Genomic DNA, 11,492 nt, shown 5'->3' on the forward strand with positions numbered 1-11,492 from the left:
TTAAATTTTCCGCCGACTAGGTACATTTCAATTCAATAATGCCACCGTCATCGGTTATGCCATCCGGAGAAGCGGCAAGGAAACATTGATTTAGGTCAATGAATAATCCCGATGGCGATACTCGACGTCCTGAGATTTGCTCGTACTTCCTTATCGCTTCCTTTTCGTGCATCTTCCCATACTGAGTCGCTTCATTGGTGAACTTAGTGCTGTACAGAAGGCGTTTCACAATCGGGACCCATTTACTTGTCGTGCGCCTTTAGCAGATAATACCGAAGTTGGACGACGATAGGCGATTCTTCCTCTTCCCACCATCTTTCCTGCTCCGATTGACCCTGAGTTTCTTTCTCCAGTCTATTTCTTGAAGCTGGATTAACTTCCAATGATTTCATTAGTGCGGCCGCTTCTCTCTGCAATTCTTCGTTGTCCATGTCCACATTTCACCATAATCAGCTCCATCATTCTTCTTTGAGAGATTTTTTTTGTTTATAAACGCCTTTCTTGGCTAAACACCTCTGCACTGCTTGTACACGCCGAAGTCTTCGCTGGTAAGTAAATTTAAACACCTTGTGGGGACTTTTTCCACTGAGAACTTACCAAGCTGAATACCTCCACATAGGCCAACCTGGAAATCGAGACCAGAACCATAAGCCCTGTGTTGGTATGACCCCCTTTTTCTCCTGTTCACTTGTTTACCACCGGAAAATTTGGCCACGAGTGACATAAAATTATCCGCATGATTACTAGTGTCGTTGGTAATTAACTGCCCTGATTTGCGCACAAGCGGCTTCAAAGCCAACTCAATTTTTTCTAGGCCAGCATTTTCTTCGGCACTGAAAGTCTTCAGGTGCCTGTCAGCAGCTTCGCAAAAGTAATCCCGGCATTGTGCGTGACTCCCAAACACATGCTTAGGTCCATTTTTCAAGTCATTAATTAAGGATTCAACGCTATTTCCTGTTGTAGAATTATGCGCAATGGCTCCGCGAGCTGCTTTTTTTAATCGCAGAATTTTTTGTCTCGTTAAAATGGCTTTTAAATCGGGCCCTTCGTCAACAATTTTAAATAAAGCTTTGGTGTAGCACTTCACAGCATGATTAGCGCATTCCATTTTTTTTGACATGTCTACCTTATGGAACTAATTTCCTCACTTTTTTCATTACAGTGGAGTCGCCATCTCCAATAAGGTAATGATACTCCAAACCATGCAGCTTCATGCTAGATCTAAATGCATTGACAACCTTATCGGCTTCCATAGCCCCCGAGGAGGAATTCCAATTTTTATAGCATTTCTCACGAGTAGTCGATTCCCCTATTTTTTCTAAATAGGCGCACATGGAACAATATTTATTTCTAACATCCAAGTGAAGCAACCTTTTAGTGCGATGCCCAATCACACATTTATCAGCCTTACCTATCCTAATTTTTCTTCGCATTTTCCGAAGGTTGCCTTGTCTATACTACGCATTCCTATGGTAGAGAATGCCTCCTCTAAGTTGGCATGCCCTCCTCCTGTTGACATAAACCCCCAAACTGCACTGTCTGCAATTTTTAAGGAAGTATTTACGTTTTCCCCAATTTTCTCCTCAGTTTCCACATCTTGGTGGCTGGGTTCGCTAAATACTGTCCTTTTCAATTTACAAAAAAGACACTGAAAATCCAAGCGCCAAACAAGAGATTTTGTGGACGTAGACAATAGTCTGAAATATCCATTACTGCTTAGTAGGCACGTCGTTCGATGGAATTCAAGAGATCGAATTTCTCTCAAGAAATGCTGTCTGTCAACGATAAATCTCCCATTAATCAGGCTGATTGCTGAATCAAGACCCGGATTATGCACTTCTTCTGTACTTAAGTCCAATGAGTCCCTGAAATACAAAACAAATCCATATGCATTAAAGCAATAGTAGGTACTATATGCAGCAATAATAGCATATAAAGCAGCTTAGAAAATTATAAACTAAGGGTGTGCTGCAATTCCCAGATGGAATTATATCATTGAAATAACGTAATTAATTAACTTTGAGTTCAGCACGCCAAATGCTCAAAGCTACAGCGAACGTGAACGGATTCAAGGTATTTATTAACCTGGGGTAAAAGTATTCTTCTTCAGAAGGTGATGTATCCCGAGAGTATTCTGTCCATCGTGCAGCGAAACTATACGAATTTTCGTCTCAAATAACCTCTAGGGAAAAGCTTTCATTGAATCTGGCGCAAGACAATACTTCATAAAGGCGTCTTGGATGGGTTTGAACTAGTAGTGAATTGTACTTAATTGCCAAATTTTTAGCCATAATTAACAAGGCTAAAATATTATTTTCTAGCAGTGTCCCTTGTGCATGATTGTGTCCGCTAGAAACGAAGTCTTTATCACACAGAAAATAAGGATTCTTCATTGCGTTTAATTTGCATCAAACTTGCTAGCAAAAGCATACGATGTAATTTATTCATCCCAAATAAAATGTATTCATGTATGTCATCTAGCGTGTCAAAAGTATTGTGAAAATTATTTCCCTCTTTGCATTTCAACCTAACTCCGATCGTGTTGTCAAGTTGGACTAGCCATTACGTGGAACGAATCCTCATGACAAGACGCTCTGAGCCATTCATGTAACATGATCCCACACTCCGGAATATGAGCTGGAGTTTGGATCAGGTGTGTCGACTGCCTGACGCCAGTCCCCCTGCCCTCGCTATTTCCCCTCTCAGTTCGAGCGGCCGCTGCCGTTGCCAGGGTCCCTAGTGCGCAGTGAGACTCACATGCCGGATAAATGGGAGGATATATGGTCCGTGTGGTCGCGCAAGGCTCGTGCGAAGTGCGGTGTGTGTGTGTTAGGAAGATTGGTCTTTGTCTCTATAATTTGAAGCATACAACAGCGGGATGGACTAAAATAAAAATAAAAGATACTTAATTTGAGTGGAAGGAAATTTTATCTTTATCTTCTTATTTGACAGGCCAACCCGCGGAAAAACATAGATTTTCGCTAAATTGTCGTCTGCGCAGTTAAATTTGTCTCAAGATCAAATATGAGACTTTAAATGAAGAATATCAGACCTCAGCGGAGGCTACTTTGAACTTGGTACGCGAAAAATTAAGTTTTTCCTTCAATAATATAGGAAGCGTAGAACATAGAGAGAATTATCAACCAATCTATTTTCGTCCGCCCTATACACCTCCCAAATCCCGTCTATTCCAAAGCTTCACAAAAGGAAGTCCGAATACGATTACCATGCGTTATAGAAAATTAAGTATTACTCAGGACATAAATTTATTTTACGGATATTATTTCTAAAGAACTTTACGGAATATGAGCCTGTTTACCGTAAAGAAGTGGAATTCTAAGAATAATTCTAAGAACATCCTTTGGAACTTAGATATGGTACTTATTCTACAGCAACAAAGTCGATTTTCTTTGATTGGGGTATGTGATTTTGTAATGGAGAATGATTTCATAAGTATTAGAAAAATTCGTATTTAAACTATTACTCAAAGAAAAAATGTGAAATAACAGCTGTATACTTCATCTACATCTACATCTACATAATACCCTGCAAGCCGCCTAAAAGGCGTGTGGCAGGGGGTGTTAGGACACCAGCCGTTTACAGATATAAAAAAAAAAAAAGAAGTGCTCTAACGAGGTTGGGACAAGCGTTTATTAAAGTCCTTTATTGTTCGGGGGAAAAACGAATTCCCATATCTATCCGTTCGGCAAAAAATCTCTCTTAATTTATCGCTTCTGTCGGACCTGGAAATATAGTGTGGCTCTAAGATTATGTTCTCTGTGTGGCTCTTAAAGATATCCATTCTTAATTGTTCAAGCAATCTAAGCCTAGCGCGCAGCCTCCGAGTCTCCAACGGCTCCCAGCCTAATTCGCTTAACATCTGGGTAACACTGTCTGTACGCCCGTAGCGGTTTTTGACGAAACGCGCAGCCTTCCTTTGTATCTTATTCAGTTCGCGGATTAAGTCTTTCTGCACTGGATCCCATACACTCGCTGCATATTCAAGGTGCGGTCGGACGAGAGCGAAATAGCACCTTTCTTTTACTTTCTCATCCGAAAATCTTCCCACAATACGCTTGACGAATCCTAATTTCTTCAGGGCTATGCCGCAAATATTCTTTATATGTGTTCCCCACGTGAGGTTCGAGGTTATCGTAACTCCCAGGTACTTCACTTCGTCTGTTGCCTTTATGTTAATGCCATCCACTGCATAAACATTGTTAGTGTTGGATGAATTCCGCAAGAAATGTACCGCCATGCATTTGCTCAGATTGAGTTCGAGTTCCCACTCTTGACTCCACAAATGAACGTTGTTTAAGTCCGATGATAGAATTTCAGAGTCAGAGTGATCACTAATTTCGCGATAGATGACAGCGTCGTCAGCAAATAAACGTATTTTACTATCGTCAGTAGTGTATACACTTTCGAAGTGGGCATTTAAAGTGTTAGCTTTGCCAATATTTTCGGTGACAAGTTTACCATCTTTATCAAATAACGAATCTACGGTTGAATGTTTTCCCTGAAGCTCTCTCGCATACGACCAAAAGGATTTCGGATTTTCTTCGAGTAATTCACCAAGTACTTTTTTCTTAAACTTTCGCATTGCAGTTCGCATTGATTTCTTGGTTATTGAGCGTTGAGCAGCGTAACTTTCTTTAGCTTCAAGTTCCTTCGATTTATTACGAGACGTGATGGACTTTCTGTACAAGTTGTATAGTTTTCTCTGTTTCCTAAGTTCTCTTCTGACATCGTTATTGTACCAGCGAGGTTCCTTATTATCACATTTCAGTTTTTGCGGAATATGTTCGTTGATTCCTTGGCGCAGAATTTCTAAGAAACGTGTCCATATTACATCTGTGCTTTGGTCCTTTGATGTAACAACGAATTTTTTGTAGGAGTCATTAAGCATCTCGCCAAATTTAGTGAAGTTACATTTATCGAATAGGTAAATATTGCGTTTTGGTTTTACGGCTGACACCACATCAACTTTTAACGTCGCAAAGATTACTCTGTGGTCGCTTATACCGTCAATAATATCGACTTGTTTTATCAACTTAGGATGGCTTACTGCTAAAAGGTCTAATAGCTTGTTTCCTCTCGTAGGTTTGTCAACTACTTGGGCGAGAGAGTGATTTGCAAGTATGTTGAGTAATACCTCGCTGATTTCTTTATTCCTTGAATTCGGTTTTACAGTGTAAGTATCCCAGTTTATGGATGGAAGATTAAAATCTCCCCCGATTACTATTACACCTTTACTGTCTCTTTGAGTAAATGCGGATATTTGATTTTCTAGAAGGTACATAATATCGACTTCGGACTTCGGCGGTCTATAAAAAGAGCAAACATGAATACTCCTTTTGTTTCGTTGTTTAATTGTACACCATACGCTTTCAATTTCGTTGTCAATTATTTCGTGGGCGGCGCTTTGTAAATGGGATTTAACTGCAATAAAAACTCCGCCACCTGTCCTATTGCGTCGATCGCATCTGTAAATTTTATATTCTGGAGGAAAAACTTCGCTGTCGCTTATATCTTCCGTAAGCCAGCTCTCTGTCCCCATAACCACGTCTGCGTCCTGAAAAATATGCTCGATTTCGGCGCGCTTGTTTTTTACACTACGGCAATTAACTACAACAAGGTTAATGTCATATTCTGTAGTTAGAGTTTCGGTTGGTTCTTTTCTAGGCTTTTGTATACTCAGCGGGAGAATTTTATTGGCAGTACTAATAATATTTGATATTTTTTCTTTCTCTGGAGCCCGCGTTTTGGGAATTATGACGCTATTGTCCGGCGTTAACGCTTCTAAGCTTACTTTCTTGTATATTTCGCATTGCGGATTTCCTCGGAGGCTACGTTCAATTAAATCTTTGCTAACCCCGCTAGATGACCTACCCTCTAGTCTAAAAAATACCTACAGTGCTCAAAAATCCTACGAGCCACCCGTTCCGACGCCTCTTTGGAATAATGCACCCCAGACGAATTGAGGGGAGCCCGGCACGATCTAAGCACCGGCCGAAGATCCACGAACTCTGCTCCAATGCTCACACAGAGTTCCCACAGCCTCTTGTTGATCCAGGAAATCCTGTCCCAAACTCGAGGGCCGCAGTCCGTCCGTGGAACAATGCTACAGATGGACAGTCGCATATCAACACCAGTGCCCCTCCGAACGCGTTCCACTTCCGAGCTTAGATCCCTGAAGGAATTTAAGATCTCATCAGCTCTGCGTTCGGAGGCATCATTAGTGCCGACATGGGCCACCACCCGCAGTCTAGAACAGCCCGTGTCCTTCACCGCTGCTTTTACCGCCGCCGTAGTGTGGGATACAAGACCTTCTGGTATACACCAGGAAGAGACCCGTTGGTCCGCTCCGTCTCTCCTTGCCCTCTTCTCCAACTGGGGGAAAATCCGCCGGACGTTGGAACTCCCTAACAGAACAATCCCCGCCCTCCCTCCCCGGCTGCCTCTCGAAGCTGCATCCCTCGCGACAGGGGGTTCCTTCACGACCTCGCCAATTAGCTCCCCGGAATTGTCCTCCGACAAGACCGCGAAGCTGTTGTGAACGGGGATGGGGTTAGCCTTCGCTTCCCCCACTCCCCGACTTGGCCGTGCCACCGCCCCCCGCCCTTGGGGTACAGCCACCCACTCGGGCCTCAGGCTATGAGTAATCCCCCGACCCGAAGACTGCACCGTCCTCTCCAAGGTCTCCGCGCAGGCTACCGCCCCCGAGCTTGCTCGAGACTCCACCTTGGAATTGCTCGGACCCGTAGAGGGGACGCTACGATCCCCGGACCGTGGGATTTCCACAAAACCCGTTACCCGGGCGTGTATTTCTGCCACCAATTTCTCGAGTTCGGTGACGCGTGCCTCAAGAAGGTCGCTTTTCGCCTTACTCTTGATCTTGGTGACGGAAGATCGGCCAGCCATACTACTCTAGGGGCTTTATCGGCTTAAAAAAAAACGCTATGAAATTACAGAAATCGATAATAATGATACAAATATTGCGTAAGAGGAAGTTAGTTTTCTAAACGAGTTAGTTAAGACAGGTAATAATGATGAAGAACAAGGGTGAATGATAGAGCTCGCACACAAATGAAGGATCAAGTAACTTTTAGGAATTAACACTAATACCTTAAATCTATCAATAAGTCCTAATAGTATTATAACTAGGCAATCTTTACAAACAATTGAGGCAACTTGAAATAAGGAAGAGAGAAGAGAAATTAAAAGCAAGTAAGTTGGTCAGCGACTACTTATCCGTTTCCCCGTCGCGTGGCAGGCACAGCAGCAGCTACAGGACCAGGCGGCTTCACAATACTACTTCACTATTACACTTTTACTACTCTTACTACTTCGCAAAATATGAATAGCAGAAGTACACACTAAAATCACTACACTAAGAAAAACGGAAGTAACGGCGTGAAAGCCCAAAGTGATCGCTGTCGGTCAGTGAAGAACCGGTTTCAGGAGCGCACGGCAAATACAACCTCACTCTACGAGAGCTGGTCGAGTTGATACTTACATTAAGCCTTCAGAATTCAAATGATGAGTTGGGTCTAAATATTATGGATTATCTACAGTGGTACTTAATTTCCTGAAAAGTCGGTGGATAAACGTTAATAAATATTAAAAATTGGCTACAAATAGATAATAATATATGCATTGTATTGCCATATCTGAATACTCACTTCACTCGCCACTTCCTGATACTTTATGCTGACCTCTTCTTCCTCTTTGCCGACAGGAATAAGGCTCCCTTTTTGCTGCGTCGATAGTCCCTCTTAGAATTAGTAGTTTCCATCGATAAGCTTTCTTGTTTGACTCAGGCAAAACCAAAATTCAACAATGAAAAAAATTAGCGTCGCATGGGCACGATCGAAGAAAGTGCGACCAGAATCCCCAGCCGAAGAAATCGAAACTCGATAACTCTCTCGGAGTTGTCTAGAAGTGACAAGATCACACGACTGCAAGATGCTACTTCTTATCCTGTGCGCTCCTGAGTCGTTCGTTACCTCCCTTTAAGTCCATCAAGCAGCTCAAAGCTTCGAAGAAAGAGGGAGGACGCTCCTTCCCCTACCCGACCCCTCCCCCTGCCGTGCTACCGCTGCCTCCCCTTCCTCTTGCCGAGCGATCAAGTCCTTCTAGTACCCTCACCTCGCCGCAAGCGACGCCCTACGACGGCTCCTGTTTTAGTCATTATTATTCGGCAATTTATGACTTAATGCATGTGTATTTCTTGGTTTTAAAACTCATAATTGACTATTAACGTAGCTGGGTATTTCCCGTTGTGATTGGTTTTTGCTTAACACAATGCGTTCACTTAATTCCTACGTGTTAAAATTGCAATTTCCACTTTATGTAAATTTGGATAAGCTAGGGAGAACATATACATTAACTTTTATGCAATGGCGAAAATTTCACTCCGATATTTTCATTATCACCGCTTAAATTAGAAAACGCGTTTACCGGGCAATCACCTTTCGCCTTAATTACGAACCACCCGAATCTTATACCGAGTGCATAGGGTGGATTCCCACCCCTTGGGTCCGGGGCCATACCTCCATACAAGGCAGTGATCTTTTTCACTGAAGTCCCGATATGTAATTGCGTGCTGCATGAAGACAGCTTTACATATTGGACTCCGTCTGTATGATGGGACGTTAAACTTTGATCCGTCTCCCACGATAAATTTCTTATTGCTGGTTACCTGAATGGGAAACTTGGTTAATGGGAAACCGGTCAAGCTAATCGTAAAATGGGTTTTGTTAAAAGAATATTAGGAAAGTGCGACGACAAAGTCATAGAAATTAGCTACTTTTCCCTTGTTAGACCACATTTAGAGTTCGCTGCCAGTGTTTGGGGCCCTCATGAAACAGGCTTAATAACAGAGTTATAACGCGTGCAAAGAAAAGCTGCCAGGTGTGTGAAAGGCCGTTACGATAGTCTTGTTAGTTTAACTGACCTCTTAGTTAAACTCAGATGGGAATCTCTGTTAGACCGTAGATTGAAAAGTAGATTAAACCTATTACGTAAGTTTGAGAGCAGTGTCTTTTCTGACGAAGTTAACCATATCTTACGGACGCCAACATACTACGGACGATCAGATCATATAAACAAAATAAGAAAGATAGATTACAGAACAGATTGATTAAGGATGTCTTTTTTTCCACGATCAATCAGAGATAATAACGGCAGCGATAAAACTCATAAATAGATTAAATAACTTGTAGTGTAGCTCGCTAATCTAAGTAAAAATAAATGCATGATTCTTAATTTTAATATTATTTCTAACAGCTCATGGCAGTATAATTTGCTAGTATACGTGACGTTTTTTGTACTACATGGTGTGCATGTTGGAGTCCAATTGCATGCTGCATGCTAGAGATTGATCACCCCCTGCCAAACACCCTAGAGGTGGCTCGCGGGGTGTTGGCGCCATAGGAAGTCCTATGCTGTAATCACCACTCGCCTGATTGTTGTTTAGTGGGCGCCCGTGTGGGCGAGAGTCTAATTCTTTTAAGTATTGTTTTCGTGTTTGTTGGCCGTTGGATATAATGCCTATACCTATCCGTTAGGCAATATATCTCTTAATTAGTCCTTTTAGTGGGAAATAGAAGCATAGGAAAATTCAAAGATGATTGCAGGATTTCTTTTCAGGGACTCCACCGAGTCTGGTTATCAATGGCCGATGCCTCGATGCTCGACTCGCACGTTCGGTGGTGAACCCGATCAGAATTCTCATTATCAGTGGACCGGGAAAGTTTGCGATCATGTCTCTTACAAGATAATGCTCTCCACGTCACTCTTAGAATTATTATTCTCTATAGGGTGGTTTCCTATCAGTTTTTTTGCCTAAATCGAAAGATTATAATTCCTGGAGTAGGTATTTAACGCATTTGGATTTTTAAATGACGATATCTAATGTTCGCGATCAAACGAAAATTGAAAATTTTCATGCGCGCGACAACACGACGGCTAAGTAGGAATGATGGGAAAAGTTCGTGTGACGTATTTCTGGATCCCGATGCCGCCCTGTGAGGTGACCTTGAGGAGAGGCTTCAGCGCTGATACGACGAAGGCTGCCAGCAGGTAGCAGAGTACCCAGCTAGCAGGTAGCGCTTGGCTTAATTAAGGACTATTAATACCCTATCAAACGAAGGAAACTTTCCAACCTTAGCCAGTTTTAATAGGTGATTATTAAGACATGTTTCCCTGAGCTCTGTGCCTCCTGCATGCATTGGTTTGCAATCTGCATCTCCAATCCAATCCAATCCAGAGTCCAATCTCGGACGCCGCCCCTCCCAAATATTTGAAAAAGTAAAAAAAATAAATATCCATTAATTTGTAGTTATGCATCTAATAAATCAAAGCGTTTTTTCAGTCCCATACATCGAAAAATTTGGAAAAACACGAAAAGAAATAGCGAGAGAAGTTCGTATTTGTAGCCGTGGGGCGCTGGCCAGAACGTTCCAATCCATCCCAATGCAGTTATATGGAAAATGGTAGTGGTGGGGGCCGCTGGTGCTATGACGCGTCTAACGTTGTGTCTTATGGAAGTCTTGGGACGTCGTCCGAAAATGCGCAGAGCGACGAGTGAGTTGACATCGCTGCGCAGGCCGGCGGGCGTATAATCTGGCGTCTACTTGGTGCTGCCACAGAAAAGGGACCTACGGAATCAGAATGGTCACTGTACTGGGTGTAGTTATACGATTTTAATTTTTAATTACTGGTAGGTATTGCTACAGTAAATAAATTATATTATTATGATTGCGTTTTTTGGTGTTTGAATTCCGGAACACATAAAATCCAACCAGTTAACCCTAGAACGACGGACTGGGTCCAATGGACCCAGGCCCGTCCAGTTGGTAGTTTTGAAAGTTTATAAATATGTCAAAAATGCACGAAACTGATTTTGACGCCGTGACTTTTCCTAAATGTATGTCCTCTAAAACATAGCAAGAAATAACGAAAATGGGCTCATTACATTTTATAGTATACTACAAAGTTACATAGTGGACGGACTGGGTCCATTGGACCCAGTCGACTATTTTCAATGCTATGGGTGATTCATTTCAACTTATAAGCAATTTTCTTATTTACTTTGTAGTTTTTGGAGATTCAATGCTTATGTAGTTATAAACAAAGTCGTAGGCGATACTAATAACCAATAAGTGGGCAATTTTTATGGATTTGTGTGAAGCCTTGCATATGCTCTTACAATGTCACATTTAGAGTGATACGGTCAGAAACATGTATCCACATCGTTTCGTAATGGGTAGTTTTTGCAAATTACTCTGGTTTGACGCATAGACAGTGTGAATTATCTACATTCAGTCCCATAATCTGTCAATTTAATATGTGAGACCGCCCATCTAGCGTCTGAGGTGCTTTGGTTGTGGTCAGTCAGAAGTTACGATCGCAAGCAGGAGTGGTCTTGCTGCCTGCCGACATTTGCTTTTATTCCAACTAGCTGACTGAAGACATTGAAGAATTTG

The 11,492-nt window shown here is 42.2% G+C and overlaps 1 long non-coding RNA gene across 1 annotated transcript; it reads right to left on the reverse strand.

Moving 5' to 3' along the window:
* Window positions 1-257: 257 nt before the first annotated feature.
* Window positions 258-8,219, reverse strand: LOC124160677. The gene is made up of 3 exons (XR_006865223.1): window positions 7,686-8,219; window positions 7,520-7,591; window positions 258-1,865 (listed from the first exon to the last, which is right to left on the reverse strand). It is a non-coding gene; the product is annotated as an uncharacterized LOC124160677 (long non-coding RNA).
* Window positions 8,220-11,492: the final 3,273 nt, after the last annotated feature.

The sequence above is a fragment of the Ischnura elegans genome, chromosome 6, assembly GCF_921293095.1.
Source record: "Ischnura elegans chromosome 6, ioIscEleg1.1, whole genome shotgun sequence".
Taxonomy (NCBI): Eukaryota; Metazoa; Arthropoda; class Insecta; order Odonata; family Coenagrionidae; genus Ischnura; species Ischnura elegans.